The sequence below is a fragment of the Anser anser genome (assembly GCF_964211835.1).
Source record: "Anser anser genome assembly, chromosome: 9".
In the NCBI taxonomy this organism is placed as follows: Eukaryota; Metazoa; Chordata; class Aves; order Anseriformes; family Anatidae; genus Anser; species Anser anser.
Window position 1 is genome coordinate 15,148,982 of NC_139729.1, and position 16,589 is coordinate 15,165,570.

The 16,589-nt window shown below is 44.9% G+C and overlaps 1 long non-coding RNA gene across 1 annotated transcript in view; it reads right to left on the minus strand.

Annotated features, from left to right (window-relative positions):
* The window catches only part of LOC310904434, a 44,440-nt gene extending 27,889 nt beyond the window's left edge, over positions 1 to 16,551 (minus strand). Inside the window, exon 1 of the long non-coding RNA XR_014588322.1 lies at positions 16,186 to 16,551. This is a non-coding gene — a long non-coding RNA (uncharacterized lncRNA). The remainder of the gene's footprint in view (positions 1 to 16,185) is intronic.
* Between the last annotated feature and the right edge of the window lie 38 nt (positions 16,552 to 16,589).

Here is a 16,589-nt window from a genome sequence, read left to right on the forward strand (position 1 = left end):
CCATTTCTATCACTACTGCTGCTGCTACACTACAAACTGAGTCAGAATTCATGGTTAAAACATGGTGAGTCATACCAAAAGTCACTCTCCCCAACCTACAAAAGTTAATATACTCGTTTTCCTTTTTCAGAGAGCCTTGCTGCCCATCCACTGCTGTTACAAGGCATACAAGTCAGCAATTTGACAGGGCTGTTTTAAACACTGATCCAAAAAAATGCATACGCTGAATCAAGCAAAGGAAAAGAGCAAGCATGAGGGAAACCTCAGCAGTGAAACATGACTTAGAAAGAAGCAGAAGATTCTGTGAGAAAGTGATGTCAGGTTCAAGCGTGAAGAACTGAGAGGCTGCACTTTGTGTTCTCAGAGGGGTTGCATACAACAGGCGGTCTCTAAGAGTACAGGATCATTGCCAAATATAAAGCATTTCAAAACAATGAAGGGTATTACAAAAATATAAAATGGCATTGAAACACTCTCCTGAAGGAAAAATGTGCATGGGTGGTTGAAGGAAAAATGCGGTTGGTGATTATGGCAGAGGGTATGCTAAGTATAGACACTTAAAATGAGAAAACAGCGTATGAGAAAATAATCCATTTAATGCTTCGCTTTCATGTGGTTCCATTCCCTTATTCATCACATTTATATCTCAACCAGCAAGTTCCTTCGTAACTTTTCAAAATCAGCATAACTCCATTGAAATCACAGGAATTACACCAACTGACTTTAAAAAGGATATGATTTAATCCCAGCCAGTAGAATCTACTTAGGTTAAGATCTGAGCACGCAGGTATTTGGTGACAGCCCAAACCAATCTGATTAAATGCAATTCTGACTTAACTCTAAAGCACAGAACTTTAGTTCAAAGACTTCTCACAGACCTAGGGGCTTAGAGTACTACCTGACAATTCAGTAGTTCCAAAACAGCTAAAAATAAAACCCACGGCCTCAGGTTTAAAACCCATCCCTTGGCCTTAAACAATATCAAGATTGGAAGAATGGGCACAACAACTGATCCCATTACAAAAATCTTTTCACAAACAGACCAGACTTTATCAGAGTTACAGGTTTTGGTCTTACTATGCCTACACTTCTTTTAAGTGCTAGACATCAGTCATCAGATCCAACTAATGTTTTTTTTTTTTTTTTTTTTTAAATGGAACTGGTGGTACACCTAGCCTCTGACATTATCCCACAGCATATCCATAGAGAACAACTATTCTGCCAGAGCAAACCAGCTAAGTTTGCTTTGTCTTCACTTGTAAGGCAGGTTTTCCACTCCCCTAACGTCCTAGCAGCCTTTTTCTGTACCTCTTCCAATGTGAATTAGTCCTTTCTGAACACAAATTGCTAGAATTATTCACACCATTTAAGATGAAATTAGCTCAGGACCTTGCGCATAGCCCTACCTCCAGTGGAAAAATACTGCCTGACTTATCTTAGGTGTTTACATTCATTTGGCTTACAACGTCAGTCATCCTCTGATCAATGAATTTGTTTCTGCCTTGCTCCTCCTTTTTCTTTTTTCAGCTGTAGAGCTCCATACCAGAAACTATTACGATTAGTGCCTAACAGCACACACTTTTCCTGGGTGCTGTTCATTTCTGCACACTTTGCTGGTTTAGTCCTCAGAGCTCTCCAGCTCTCCCTGTGTATTTTTATCCTCTCAATTTTGGACCAATTTTATAAGTATATTCCCACTTTCCCATGCCATTAATAGGGATATTAAACAAGATCGATCCAGGCCCATCTGTAAAGCCCTTCTAGCCTTTACCCCCTGCTTCAGCAAAACCTCCTGTTCTCTCACATTCAGCCCACTTAGCAATACCTGCCTTTGTTCCTGTGTTCATTGTCTTGACTGAGTTACCACGTGGCAAAGCCAGACAGGCTGTGCACTTGCTGACGCACAAATGCACACCCTAGGAATAAAAAAACTGACTGTTGAAGATGACAGAATGAAGGCATGTCTCCTTTTAAGCATCATCAGTCCTTCTTACTTTTCTGGGTGCTTTAAGGATGAGTATCTGAAAATGTGAATACTCGACCATTAATTTTTGTAATTACAGTGTATGATAAAGTTGACTTTGTATGATCTGTTGTTTCGGCTTCAGCTAAATCAATGTCACAGTGCACATGTCATTTAAGTGCTATTTGGTGTACATCTAGAGATGATGTCTGAACAGAAATCACCTGAATGGGACTTGGGAGACTTAGCTTCACTTGTGTCAGTTCGGTTCCTTTGCCAACTACGTCCAGTCCTGTAAAATGGGAACAGCACTTGTTATTTTCTTTGTTCAGTGTTCCCAGTGCTGTGAATGCTAAGTGAGCTGCAGAAAGGACTATGTTCTTAGAAGCATCTGCTTTCCTACTTAATCTGTGGAAAAGCATTTCCTCTCCACATAGACCCTGCCTCACTCACAAGCATTGCTCATACATAAGACTTCAACAGTATGTCTTCCAGGCTGTGGTAGTAACAACATATGTCATTCAAGACAGAAAATATGTAACATAAAGAAAAGAGAAGCTAAATTGCCCATACCTACTGAGGTTACGTAAAAAAAACCTTGCCTTAGGGGTTTATTACACATACGTACCTTTTTGACTACCAAATCGTAGAATCATTAAGGCAGGAAAAGCCCTCCAACATCACCTGGTCCAACCACCCCCCTACCACCAGTGTCACCCACCGAACCATGTCCCTAAGCACCACGTCCAACCTTTCCTTGAACACCCCCAGGGACGGTGACTCCACCGCTTCCCTGGGCAACCCATCCCAATGCCTAACTACGACGACAAATCCCACATGACATGAGGAAGAGTACTTGTGCCTGTTTTGTTCACCCCGTTAGGCGGTGTGTAGGCCAATGCACTGTAAGCTTGCTAGAAACTATGTGTTATATATCAGTTATCATTGCAGTGCAGAGGACTACCTGCGAGGAAGTTCTTCCTTGTGACAGCTCTGTTATCACCATCTCTTCAATGACGTGTTGTTTCTGCTACACTGTGTAAAACACACTCAATGTGACTGCCTCTAAAGAACCAGAGATTGACACCCAGAGGATAAATGGGAAGAAAATAAAATGCTGTGTTGGTACTGCCATACCTGTCTATTTAGATTACAGAGTGCATCTAGAGCAACCTCCTGGTAAGGGAAGGAGAAAAAGGATACTCTTGCTGGTAAGCTCCTCACACTTACCCATGAAACACTGATTATAGATTCTATTTTATCAGGAATAACAGGCCATCATGAATCAGCAAGCTTATTACAGGAGAGGCAGCAGACTGAAAACCTGTATTACTTTTGTACAGCTTATAATAAACAGAGTGCTAAAGACCCGAACCTGGAAGAACATTTTTCAGATATTTGTGAATTATTACATTTTTCTTAAAAGCCTCTCCCTAAAAAACCTTTCAAAAAGTGTGAACCAATCTGCTAATAACCATTGCTCTGGTATATTGTGCTTTTATATCAGGTTTTACAACCCGTGTTATTAGCTTCTTAAATAAATGCTATCATTAAATTGCCCTGTGAACGTTTAGGGACGACACATCTCAGAGGTATATTAAGCAGGAGATTATGATCTCTTTACAGACTATTTTTCTGACCAAATCACCTGGCTGGCCAGGGGAGACAGCTGGCACTTCGTGCAGCAGCTCATGCTGGCTAATGCGCTCAGGCAGCAGCGAGCGGGGCAGGCAGGAGGGCAGCTGGCTCCCACCAGGCACCGGAGCCAGGCAGGGCCGGTAGCTGGGAGGCACGGCCACATCCCGGCCGTGTGCCGCGGTCAGCCCTGATCGCATGCCGCGCTCAGCCCCGGCACACTGAAGGGCACAGCCCTGGGAAGTGAGTGTGTTACGAAGCCTCGTGCTCTCACCTGGTGCCGCATCTCTTGTCAAGCCCCCCCCAACAAGCACAAACAGCAAAGCAACGACCACAGGGCAAACACCCATCTGCCAGTTCGGAGGTGGAAGAAAATGAAATACCTTGTATATTGAGATCTTTTGTTCTAGGGAATAATGTGCATGCTCTAGTTAAACAACCTACACCTGGCAAACACTCATTCCTATTGTTCCCAGTTCTTCGCAGGGTTCCCAGAGTAGAGAAAATCTGCACGGCTAATGTTTCGTTTCACTCCCCTCTGATGCGTGTTGTGAATGACTTTAACTTAAGTCAAACACACCCCTACTGGGCTTAAAAATGATAAATTATTATAATCCTTCTCCTGGAGGGCAGAACGGTTAGCAAGAGTGTATATGAAAGGCTGGTATTTCAGCACAGCAAGTAAACGCGAACAGAAGAGGGATGGAAATTTGCGGACGCAGTTGCTCAGGAAAAAGTGCCGTGATTGATAGCCTTGCTGTGAAGACAGTAAAAAGCCACATGCCACCTGGAAGAACTATTTATGTTTTTAAGGACTTAAAGAGAGCAATGCCTGTTTCTATTTATCAGCATAATTTGCAAAGCAAGACGAAGGGAACATAAAGAGACTAAAAGCAGCCAGTAAGCTACAATTACAAACAGGCGTTCTGTTGTGTGATCTCTCAATTTCTTTTAACAATTGTAGTATTTTCCTATTTTCCGTTTCTGCTTCTGAGACACTATAGACATGTTTTGTCTACAGATGACATTTTCCTACTGCCAGAATATTCTCTCAGCTACATGTGCTAAATGAATCATTGTAACATGGAGTGGAGGCTTATTTACAGCCATTAGGAATGATTCCCCAGTTTTCTCTGGAAACGGTGGAGGTCATGCATCCTCCTTTACGCAGCCCCCAAACCATGTTTGATGTGAAGCGCACACTTCCTGTTGAAGAGCACTGTGCTCTGAAATCCATCTTATTTCTAAGTCAGCTCTGAAGCCTGGCCTTGACAAGCAGATCCTCCACTCCCTAAGCAGGCTTCCTCAACACAGGACCAGCAAAGCTGCAGGGTCACTGGCCCATCCCAGAGAAAAATAATTCCCTCCCAAGTCCAGGGGAGAAGCTTGGGCTGGCAACACCAAATCTTCTGGGTCCAGCTGCTGCTAAGGGTGCAGTACACAACCCATGTGTGTTTCTGCGGGGGAAAAAACAGAACAAAACAAAACATGCGCCTGAATAGCCCACGCTCTTGTTTGCCGCTACTGCTTCATCAAAACAAACCTGCACAGGTCTTTACTGAGAGCATTCCACTCTTCGTGGTTCTGATCCAGATCTAGAGATCTGCCTACAAGCTGTCGAGCAGCACGAAGATTCAGGCTCGCAATGGTTTCTTTGCTTGGGCTGCAAAGTTAGTTGTTCTACTTAGAGGAAAGTTTAGCCTCTGGAGAAGTTGATGGCAGCACCAGAAGCCTCCCCGGAAACTACTGTGCTGGCAGCCTTCAGTTCAGGGTAGAAGGATTTCACAAGTCTGTCAGAAATGAACCGTGCTTACTACCTGACTTCCAGGGAGCTCATATTGTGACGCCTGTTACTTTCATCTGAGAATGTCTTACATTGATGTTTCAGAGCTATTAGTAGAGCTTACGTGCACCTATTTTGCAGTATTTTCCCTTTGCTGAGCGTGGATCCCACACCAGTTGTGTGTGGGTGCCTGTTCCCAACCTGTCAGAAGGCTAACGAACCCCTGAGCTGCTGTGCTGGATGCCCCCAGCTTGGTCTGAAGCTGCCACTCTTCAGTGCCGCTCTTCTCCTGCCTCTGGTGGCTTCTTCTCGCTCGTGCCAAGAACATGGCCAAGAACACGGGGCGCCCAGCTGCCCCGTGACAGCAGAACTGCTGCACTAGCACTGTCCCTGCACACAGCCAAGTCCTGCTGGAGTCCCTAAGCAGAGGTTGGAGCCTGCTGAGTCTCACTGAACCATTCCACTCAATTTTGTGCATAGGTCTCAATCAGAAGGATGCTTCTACAGCCTTTGGCACAAACACCTTTACATAAGAAGGATCTTGGTTTTTTTCAGCACTGTGAACTTCAGCTAGAGGCTTAATGAATGTTCAACAAAGGAATTTTGGTTCAGGGACTCTGACTTCTTCAGGCTTACACATTCACAGCTCTTGAAAGATGGCTTATTGAATAAAGCTGCAAAGTGTATGAATTGTAATCAGGAGTAATTCCAGACACCTTGTACACAAACAGTTCTACTTAGCAAATACAACCTATATGCTACCTATTTACCTTGTAAGTTTAACAGCCAAGTAGTTTGGACAGCTGGCATTGTTGGTCTCGATAATAAATGTTAAGAAATCTGTTTGGTTCAGATCTTAGAATTTAATGAGGCAGTAGGCGATTAAGGTGGACCGAGCAGCTTCCTCCTCACCCCTCCTTCCCAAACGTCAGCTCTGTTTCGCAGCCTTTCCTGTGACAAAGAATACTGGGATGGAGCATTAATAACATAGTCCAGATAGGTGCAGACCAGGCAAAACAGAGAGCAAATATCTTGCAGAGCCAAAGGAGACAACTGCTCAGTTTCATCACAGAAGAGATACCACTCAATGCCTTATACACAGCAGCCTTAGCTAAAGGTTGGCTGTCAGCTCAGCCCATAACAACGTTTAAAATCATTAAGTACTAGTCCTGGCAGGCAAGGGGAAATCAGCTAGACAGGGTCTAATGCGATGAAAGGATTTAGCGTGTGCTCTGCGTTTTAATTTTTCTCTGTATGAACTCTAATTCTAGAAATAGTTTTAAAAAAAGAGAAATATGACATCTTTATGACGGAATAATGAAGTCAAATGAGGCCAGCACAGGCATCAAGAAATACACAGAAAACAGTAACAGGATGTAGTTAGAATGTCTCCTTCATTGTGCTCTGCCAGAGAGTTTTAAGTAAAAGCAGGGACACCGATGTTTCCAATTCAGCTCACCAGAGGATCCAGAAATGGTTCTTAAAAAGCAAAGGCTCAGTCAGTGGCCTGCTCAAGCCTTATTACCTCCTTTGCAAGCACCATCCCCATAGGAACCAAACCCAAAGGCATTGTACATAGGCTAGAAAAAATTCAGGATTTCTTTCCTATGGGAAATGCTGATATTTTGTGAAAGGCTTTGTTCTGAATTAGAACAGCAAGAAGAAACTTAGAAATATCCAGAACTAAGGACTTTTTGGAGAAAAATAAAAGTAGGAAAACCCAAACCATTTTTTTTTCCCCTCAGTGAAAAGGAACAGTTGATTGTTCCCAGCACTGGAGGATTTTCTGCATGCTTTCTTACTCTGGGGCACTTCCCATGAAGACCTTGAAAGTCAGTGGGACCCTACAGATGTCGGGAAGGACAAAGCCCCAAACAACGGCTCTCGAGGCTCTCTGCCAAGGAGACCAGAGTAACCCATCTCACACTCAAGCTGGGAAGCCTGGAGCTTCCCATTTCCAGACCTGCTGTCAGGCAGCACAGAAGGCCTGAGGTCCCAACCATCCCAGCAGCCCACACACAGAGCCTGCGCTTGGACCGGGAGTCCCCGAGCATCAACAAGGCAGTGAGAAACCAGACAGCTCTCTGTTAGCAGCCCACGAAAATGTCAGCAAGAGGTTGTCAAACAGCCAGGTTTCCTCAAACATTTTGGTTTTGACATAACTGACATTTTCCAACAAATCCCTTCTCTTAGGGGGAAAAAAAAGTGTTCTTGGAAAGTTCCCATCCAACTGTACTTATGATACATACCTACAGAAATAGCGTTGCATTTAAAGCCCTTTCACGCTTAATTTATATGAACTCTGCAAAAAAGGAGCATGATTGTATGTGATGAGTGCCTAATAGTACGCAATATCTTCCTGCGAGAAACCATCTCAGAGCACAGTGTATCTACGTAACAGTCATGTATCACAATCTGTACGTGTCTGGCTCTTAGTCACTGAAATAACACCTTGGTATTTCATTTTTGTGACTGCTAATTAGAGCGTAGTACCTTCCTTTGTGGTAACATATTCTCATGCACAGCTTGACGTTGAAGTACACACAGATTGCCCAGAGAAACGCGAGCTTTTCCTTTTTTTTGGTGTGATAATTGATCTGAACTTGCCTGCGTTCATTTCCCTCAAGATGCTTCAGATTAAGTGAATGAATCTTTTGTCTGAAGTGCTGAATAAAAGGACAACACGAGCTGCAGAAGGCCCAGTACTCCTACAGCCACACTTTTCCACGTTCCCTCTACCTGCTTCTCAAAACACTCTCCTCACCAAACGCCAGCCCAAAGCGGAGTTCTGCTGAGTTCAGAGGCAGAGATGCACCGACACGCTTTGCTCAGGCAGACCGCGTACTCAGCAGCACTGGTCAGGTTAATGACCTAATGATTAGCAGCAGAAGACACCTTTGCAGGCAGATGAAAATGACAGTGAACTTTGCTCTCTTACAGTTTTATACATCGCTGCACCCTGGGAAGGAGCAATCTCCTCCCCAAATCATGACCGGCCATTTACCAGGGGTGTTTTTAACCTAACGAAGGCTAGGCAACCTTTCATCTTTTTTTTTTTTTTTTTATGAGGTGGAATCACTGTCTTAGCAACTCTGAAATGATTTCTAAAAAACGTAGGATGGAACTGGCAATTATATCCACTGAAAAAAGGTCATGAAATGGCAATTGCTACAGGTCAGCAATATAGCAGATTTTGCCAGCATTCGAGCAAAGGAGATGCTGGCAAACAGATTAAAGAGACGTCACCAGCAGCGGGTCCGATATCCTCAGCTCTCATCACAGGCCACGCAGGATCAGAATTATACTCTTCACAATGGACGTCGCTCCCTGCTCCAACAGGCCCCTGGGGTATAGCTGCAGTCTCAGGGACCCTTCCGTCTAACGGCCCCTGCCCTTTATTCCCCCAATGTGCCAGCAGTACCCGAGTCAGGCACAACTTCCCCTGCCCACAGAACAGTTTAGGAGACCATCTCCGCCAGCTCCCCAGCCAAAGCAGGAGCAACTGTACAGTCTGACCAGGTGTCTCACGGCCTTGTCCAGTTACATACTGAACGCCTCTAAAGGCTGAGATCCCACTGCCTCTCCAGTCACCTATTTCACAGTTTAATCACCCTCACCACAAATCATTTTTCCTTATATTTAATAGGAATTCCTCTGCTACAACTCGTGCCTAGTCCCTCTTGTTCTTTTGCAGAGCACTTCTGAGAAGAGCCTGGCTCCAGTTCCTCTACAGCCAGAGGCACCCACAGAAGACAACGAGCTCTCCCCCACCCTGCCCCAGCCCCCCCTTCTCAGGCTGAAGGAACTCCTCACCCACCTGCCGGGCTCTCTCCAGCCTGTCCCAGTCTGCTCTGCACTGGTAAGTCCCAAACTGCAAGCCCCTTGTGCAGCACCCCGGCTGCTGCCACGCAGGGTTTCTGACGGTGCCGTGGTCCATGTCCTGTTGCACGTCCCCACCATCACCGTGCCATTCCAGCTGTCCTGTGTGGCTGGAGCAGCACCTCTGGGTGTTTTAGTGTGCTCTTCGCTACTCAAACTGTCTCATGGGCAGTTTGTGCTGGGCTACGCTGGAGACAGACAACCAGAGCAGTGAACAGGAGACTGCTTCACAGCAGACAATTACCTGGTCACTGCTTTAAATATATGCAGCAGGTGGTATTTTGCTGAGCTGGAATTGAAAAGTGTTTCCAGTTCTACTTGCTAGAAATAAAGAAGCCATCAAATCAGCAGGAATCACAGGCACACAGGCATTCTAATACTGACTTATCCTGTCTGTATGCCAGAAATAAGAAAAAGATTCATGAAAATTTTTCACACACGCTCCCTCCCTGCCCACATCTCCCAACAAGACGAAGAGTCATCCTGCAGCCACGCTTTCCTGGGAGTGATGATTTAGATATGTCATCCCACCCTTCCCATGCATGTACACGCACAAAATCACCAAAACAAAGGTCAGCATTTTTCAGGAGTCCCCAGTCACGGCCACCAGTTTATGCCATCTCCGTGCTTGTACGTTCAGATTTAGCACAGGACCGCCCACGCCTGGCCTTGCTGCACTCATGGCCAGAAGGAGACCACCCGATCCCATGGGAAGTGCAGGGGCACTGTTCATACCAATGTCACAAGCACAGCAAAAACACGGCCCAGGAACAGAGCCAACGTTACCACTTTCACTATGAGAGCCGTCAGACCAGTTCTTGCCTCTGGCACTGGGTGCACAGAAACCCAGCGTGACACTACATCCCCCAAATCCACGGTAACACAAAGCCTGCTTTGCACGAGATACAACATAAACACCTGAGAAATGAGAAGGGCAGAGGGACAGAGGCTAAGTACTATCCAAAACACCTTTGAAACCTACTCCTTGTATTTTAACTTTACCACCAGATACCCGTTTCTGAAGGACATCAGCTATGGCCATGCAATAAGCACCTGCGTGTGTGGGCTGGGGGAAGCTTATGCAAGAGAAACAGGTTGCTCTTCAAAGCTTTTACATAACATGGCTGCAGAATTCCTCCATGGCTCCTAAAACACTTCAACCAGAAAAACACTCTGGATGACTGAGCAGCACAGGAGGAATGAAGTGTAGCTCAATTCCCAACCTGACATCTGTGCATCTTTTAATCTAGGAGCAGCACGGGAGTCTCTTGTGCATCACATTCCCTTCTCAGACTCCCCAGGGAGTGCCCTGCTGAGGAGTCCCAAGTGCCCACACCTTGCTGTCACCTGTGGGCGTGGGCCAGAGCCAACAGGCGGCTCCAGCACGCAGAAGGTGCGAGCGTGGGCACGCAGGAACACCTTTTTGTATGGCACTGACTGGAGTGGTGGCCTTTAGGACACAGTGGCATTTAAAAAAAACAGACTGTGCTTACATAGCAAGGTAACGCTGAACTCTTTTTCTTCCAAGGAGATAGGTAAAACAACATAGAGAATGTAATGGAAAAAATGTTCTGGCAGTAAACTTTTGACAGCCAAAACCCAGCATAAAAAGGCTTCTCCCCACCCCCTCCCCCCCACCCCCTTTTTTTTTTTAAGGGAAGTTTGTACTTTTTAATAGTAAAATGTGGTGTCAGTTTTATCAGCATTTCCAGAAAGCCATTTATTAACTAGCGCTTGTGTGAATACCCTGTGCATATAATGGAGCTCTCCCCTGTGGTTTCTCACAAGCAGATCCCAGAACTAGAAAAATTCACCTGGAGGTCACCTCTCGCAAGGATGCAATTCTCTGCTGTCTGAAAACATGATAAAGCTGCTTTCCATTCATTTCTCAGTGAAGTGCTGGATTTCCTGCTCTATTCTACTTATTCAGGACAGGCTCCCTACTTAGTGCAAAGAGCAGACTGTCGGCTAAGCAAAGAGCAGGGTTGGAAAAAATATAAAGAACAGGGCTGGAAAAACCCATTTTGAGGAATGGAAAACATTGACTGTTTCATCAAATCGGAACCAGATTAGGAGTGTTCCATCTGAAGTACTGAAAAAATATAATTTAGCTACAGTGGTACTCAAGTGAGTATCAATAAGAGCTCTCCAATACGATTTCATACTTCACGTTGATACATCTGTTCTTGCAGGAGATAAGCTAGAAAGGGAAATCTATTGCCATAGCATACTAACAAATACGTAACTCCGGTGAGTTGTGCGCCGAGCACGTTAGCCTGAGAACAATAAAGCAGCAGGAACCTGGGAAGCAGCAGTTCCCTGGCTGACACCCACCCCAGGTCCGCACCTCACCCGAGTGGGTGAGGGGGCCGTTACCTGCAGCTGGGGCTGCGTGCCACCCTGTCCTGCCTCTGGCAGAGCACAGGTTCTGCTCGTGCCAGCAGGACGGGACGTATCTGCAAGTGGCATGTTCATTAGCGGCTCTCGTGGATATGTGGATACAGGGGCTCTAGGGCTGGTCTAGAAGTGGAAGGAAAAAAAAAATAAAATCATCCTTACTCAAATACATCCATGCACCATGTAGCGTAAGCGAAGACTCTTCATACCGACCAGTGGTAAAAAAGGTAACAAAAAGCAGGCAACAGAAACGCTCCTCACAGAGCGTGGCTTACACAGCTCTCAGAAATACGGTCAGGCAAACAAAATAAATTGCCAATACGTTGGCAATTTAAATGAAAAGCCTTGGCTCAAGAAATACAGTTTAATGCCAGAACAGTGCAGAATATGTTGTCCTCTGGGCAAAACAAAACCAAGAGTATTTTTCTCTGTTTCTGCCTTAATTACTTCTTCGGAAAGAAATGGCCACTTCAAACTAGGTCAAGATGACAAATCACAGTAAATAAAGCCTGCTGTGTTGGTTCATCAAAATTAGGCGCTTCAGCAGTTTTGGGGGCTTACTGGGATCCCGCAGAACTGGTGAACCTGGCTGGGAAGCCCACGTTAATCCACAGGAGCTGGACACCAGGCGCAGTTCATCACAGTGAGATTTTGGAAGCTGCACCGGCGCCTCCAGAACAAGGTTAATTTAGCATTCTGCCTTCAGGGGAGGAGTATTTCCACAGACCAAACTGAAAGGTTGTTAACACTGAACAAAAAGTACAATAGCACTCTTAAGTAGAAAAGAGTGATTTGCCAGCAGTGGCAGATGAAAGACAACATGCCCCATAACACAGTGTAAAAACATCCTCAAACGTCCTACTTTACAAGCGATTCACTGAAGAACTGTAGGTAAGCAGGAGAGAGTCAGAAGCTACAGTGCGAGAAGTTGGTGTTTTAATAAAGCACTAAGCTGATTTGGATAGTTAAGAATCAGTGGGTACATACACACAGCAATAAGATAAATAAGCAAGTTTAAAAAAAAAGCCTTTCAGTACCTCTACTTGTCAAGAGTCAAACAGGGAAAAATATTTTCTATATACACTGATGAGATTATAAAAATGTGACCAGATGTCTTTTATGCCTCATAATACCCCGAGAACCTCTGAGACATCTGTAGAAAATGCTTTGAGGATATCATTTTGAAATGCTGCCTTCTGCTTCCCTTCACTAATATTATTTCCCTTAACAGTGGACACAGATCGACTTCAAACAGATGTTCAACTCAGAACAATCCGATTCTCTTCATTTTAACAGGATAAGGAGGCTAAAATAAGTATATTAACTTGAAGGCCCTAGAGGAATAGTTTCTTGCTTAAATAGTACTTGTACTGACAAACAGAATCAATAAAGAATTAAAAAGGTAGAAGCTGCCCCTACCAGACCATGTTTGTATTTCCAGGTTAGTTGCATAGCATCTTCAAAACTTTATTTTTCAACATTTTTCATGTTGAGTAGCAGAACTTATTCATACCGTAAGATAAATTTTGTCTTGTTTCATTTTTTAATTCACATGAAGCCAGCAGTAAAGTCACAGATGATTTAAGGATTGGCTCTACGCACACTGCCTGATCCACTTGAACCAACTGCAGATGAGCCACTGGAGCTAGGTCAGGAGTAATTGGACTGCTCGTTACTTGAACAAGGGCTGCGAAGACAGCTATTTGCATTGGTCTGCCCCCATCGATTATTTGCTGGTTGGCTAAAGCTACTTTATTTTTAATCTAATTTCAGATTGCTACAAAAAGTTTACTTTTCGTTTTACAAGGAAGCTAGAAATATTGAAGCAAACAAAATGTGTATTCAATTTATAATAAAAATGCATGTATAGAACCATTTCATAGTTACAGAGGGATATATCCTAACTTTTTAAATTTATTTTTTCTTCTTCTTCTTTGAATGATAAAGTAACAGAAATTCAGTATGAGATTGCAAAACTTTGTGGTGGACTTGAATTTTATTTGGGGGGGGGGGGGGGGGGGACGGCAAATTCTGGTGAAAAAAATTTCATGTGGCTCTTCTTGGAGCTATGGAATTCCTGTGGTACACACAATGGAAAAATTCTTGTAATGATACAAGTCTGAAGGCAGCAACAGATTCCAGCTGGGTAGGTCTGGCATCCTCAGGCTTCCTGACGGTCTCTTACTCAAATTAACGAAACACATACCCTTATGAACCATGAGGCACGTTTCTGTCCCAAACACAGCTAAGAAATGTGAAGGCACCCCATCACGCCAGAGAGCTGTGCAGCAGCTTTGGTTTTGCACCTATTCTTTGCTCCAGCTCTTTCTCCTTCCTGAAAGATCTCCAGGGCTGCCAGATAGACAGCAACACTGCTCCAACCAACGTGAAATGGACGCTGCCTGTTGCATGCTAAGGCAACCTCCAGCGATTTACTTCTGTGGTGCTGCAGCCCAGGGGTCTGCGGAGGATTCAACAAGAGCCACCCCATATCTCTTTGTGTATCAACTTTGCAAAGACCCAAAAATGGAAAGGCATTTGGCATTTCAAGTGCCGGACAGATGGATGGGAGGAGTGGTACTTGGAATGTCGAATAGTGTGAATGAAGCATTTGGGGATGGGATGGATTTAAAACATTACATAGTGAGCATGGTGTACTGACAAAGTCATTGGCAGTAGGAAATCTGGTTATGTTTCAACAGAGCAGCCAATCAATTAAGATTTTATTCTGGTTTTGGCTCTAGGTTTGCCTCTGTAGCCTTTCACTAGACACCATTCCTACTAAAAGTCAGTTGTATTTATACCACGGTTGAAAATTGCATTGGTGAGTTGCTATGACTAATTTTATAAAGAACTGACAAAGTAAGTTTTAATGAAGAGAGCGGAGAGCCGAGTGAATATTATTTAGAGGGATGTGGAGGAGTAAATCTGCATGCAGCTCTCAAAGTCAAGATAACTTTGCAGCTAAGGATTAATATAAATTCTTCAATTATTTTTTTCTGCATATGTCTGCATAGGGATGGGAGAAACAGGAGAGGGAACTAGGAGACCAGTAAATAAGAGACAAACTGAAGAATATAGTCATTTTGCACTATTGGCAGGATATATGAGATTAAAATAATTTTTGTCTTACTCAGATTCAAATCAACAACCAGGGGATGAAAATAGTTCAAAATGAGCATTCTGCAAATTGCCATAATAGAAGTTGTACTTGTGGACTATAGGCAGGTACCCTATCAAGCAAGCTGGGAAGCATACATCTACAGAAAATCTATTTAGTCCCTCTTTCGTATTGTCTGGACTACTGTAACACAGCTCTAGCTTTCAGTAAGGCCTCTCAAAAGCCTGTCCTGACTAAAAGCTTCCTTCTGTATTTCATGCTTGTACACTACTACCAGTTGTTACTCTACAAACCCTCTTTCACTTTCTGACCATTAGGTTAAAAACACACTGACAAATACAACTATGAGCACATTTTCATCCTTTCAGGTTTACCAATGAATGTGAAGTCCAAAAAACATTTTCCCAAACTAACCTTTTATTTCTGAGAAATCAGATGAAGACTCTGCATCACTGGCATCCACTCTGGACATGCTGCTGTGATACTGCTGCCAGTGATACGTGGATCAAGGAGGAAAACTCTGGAGTTTCTAGATTTTTTTTCATTAAAAATTTTAAACAGCCAATTATTTTGCCAACAACCTCTAAATGACCTCGCACAAGCTGCTTTCTCTCTTACATCCCTTCTATTCAGGATTTATCATCTTTACAGAAGGGACTGTCTGAACAGGCACTGTGCATACCACGGAGGATCCCTCATTTCAAAGTAATAAGTAGTGATACCAAATGGTGACAGAGGTCACACAAATTAGAGAGACAGAGAAGATAAAGTGTGAGTGATTTATTACTGCTTCCTCTGAGTCACAAGAATTTTCCTCATGTTAGGTTTAGGGCTAGAGCAAGACAGATCCAACAGTGCTTTTACAACTCATCTAGGCACAGAACAGTATTTTATATTTACTCATCCTTTTGTTTTATCCATATTTATGTAACAAGTTTGTCTGTGGTGAAAAGTGGGAAAAATCCTTAGTAGGGTGCAACAGCATGTCTCACACACAGTCTGCAGGACAAAGAGAGTTTTCGCCTCACAATGAACTGAATTTCCCCAATGCTTTTCAAGGCAAATTCACAACCGCATGAGAAAGCAGCAGTAGAGTGCTGCAGAGTGCCCCCCACACAGCTGGCCCCCAACTTTTCCAGTCACCGCTTTGTCCTGCGGTCGCCGGCCTGCACCACAAGCCCCCTTCTGCTGAGGAGCGGCATTGGAAGCAAGCCCACCTGGTGGTCCTATTTCTTAGACCTATGTAGCAAGGGACACCATACAGCATGCCCCGAGTTCACCCACGACCCTGTACAACAGATGAAGCGCTTCCCACCAGGAGCGGGGAGGGAGCCCCACAGGGCCTGTGGGGGTTTCAGCCCTAACCCAGCAGGCCCTATCCCTGTCCCTGTCGTGCTCCCCACTCACGTTTTTTCCTCTGCATCAAGGTAGCATCGCGGCTTTCCTTCGGGAAGAACAAGGCAGGATCGCTCTGCATCCCCGGGGAGAGCTCCTACAGGAGGACAGCGAAGCGAGGCACCTGCAGCTCCCTGGCCCAAGCCCCCTCACCCACCTCCCCCGGCTCCCCACAGGCCCTGGGGGCGGCAGCCATGTGCCGCGCCGCGGGGAGCCGCCGTTAGTGAGGACGAGTCGCAGGTGAGAGGACAATGAGCACCAGGTGCCCCGTCAGCATCGCCTGTGCTGAGCTGAGGATGGCTCTGGGGCCCTCCCGCCCCTCCTGTCACGGGCGAGGGCGCCTCACTCGCTCCGTCCCTCAGGTGAGGACGGGACTCCTCAGGCCCTGCCCTCGGGCGGAAGGGGCCCCAGGGAAG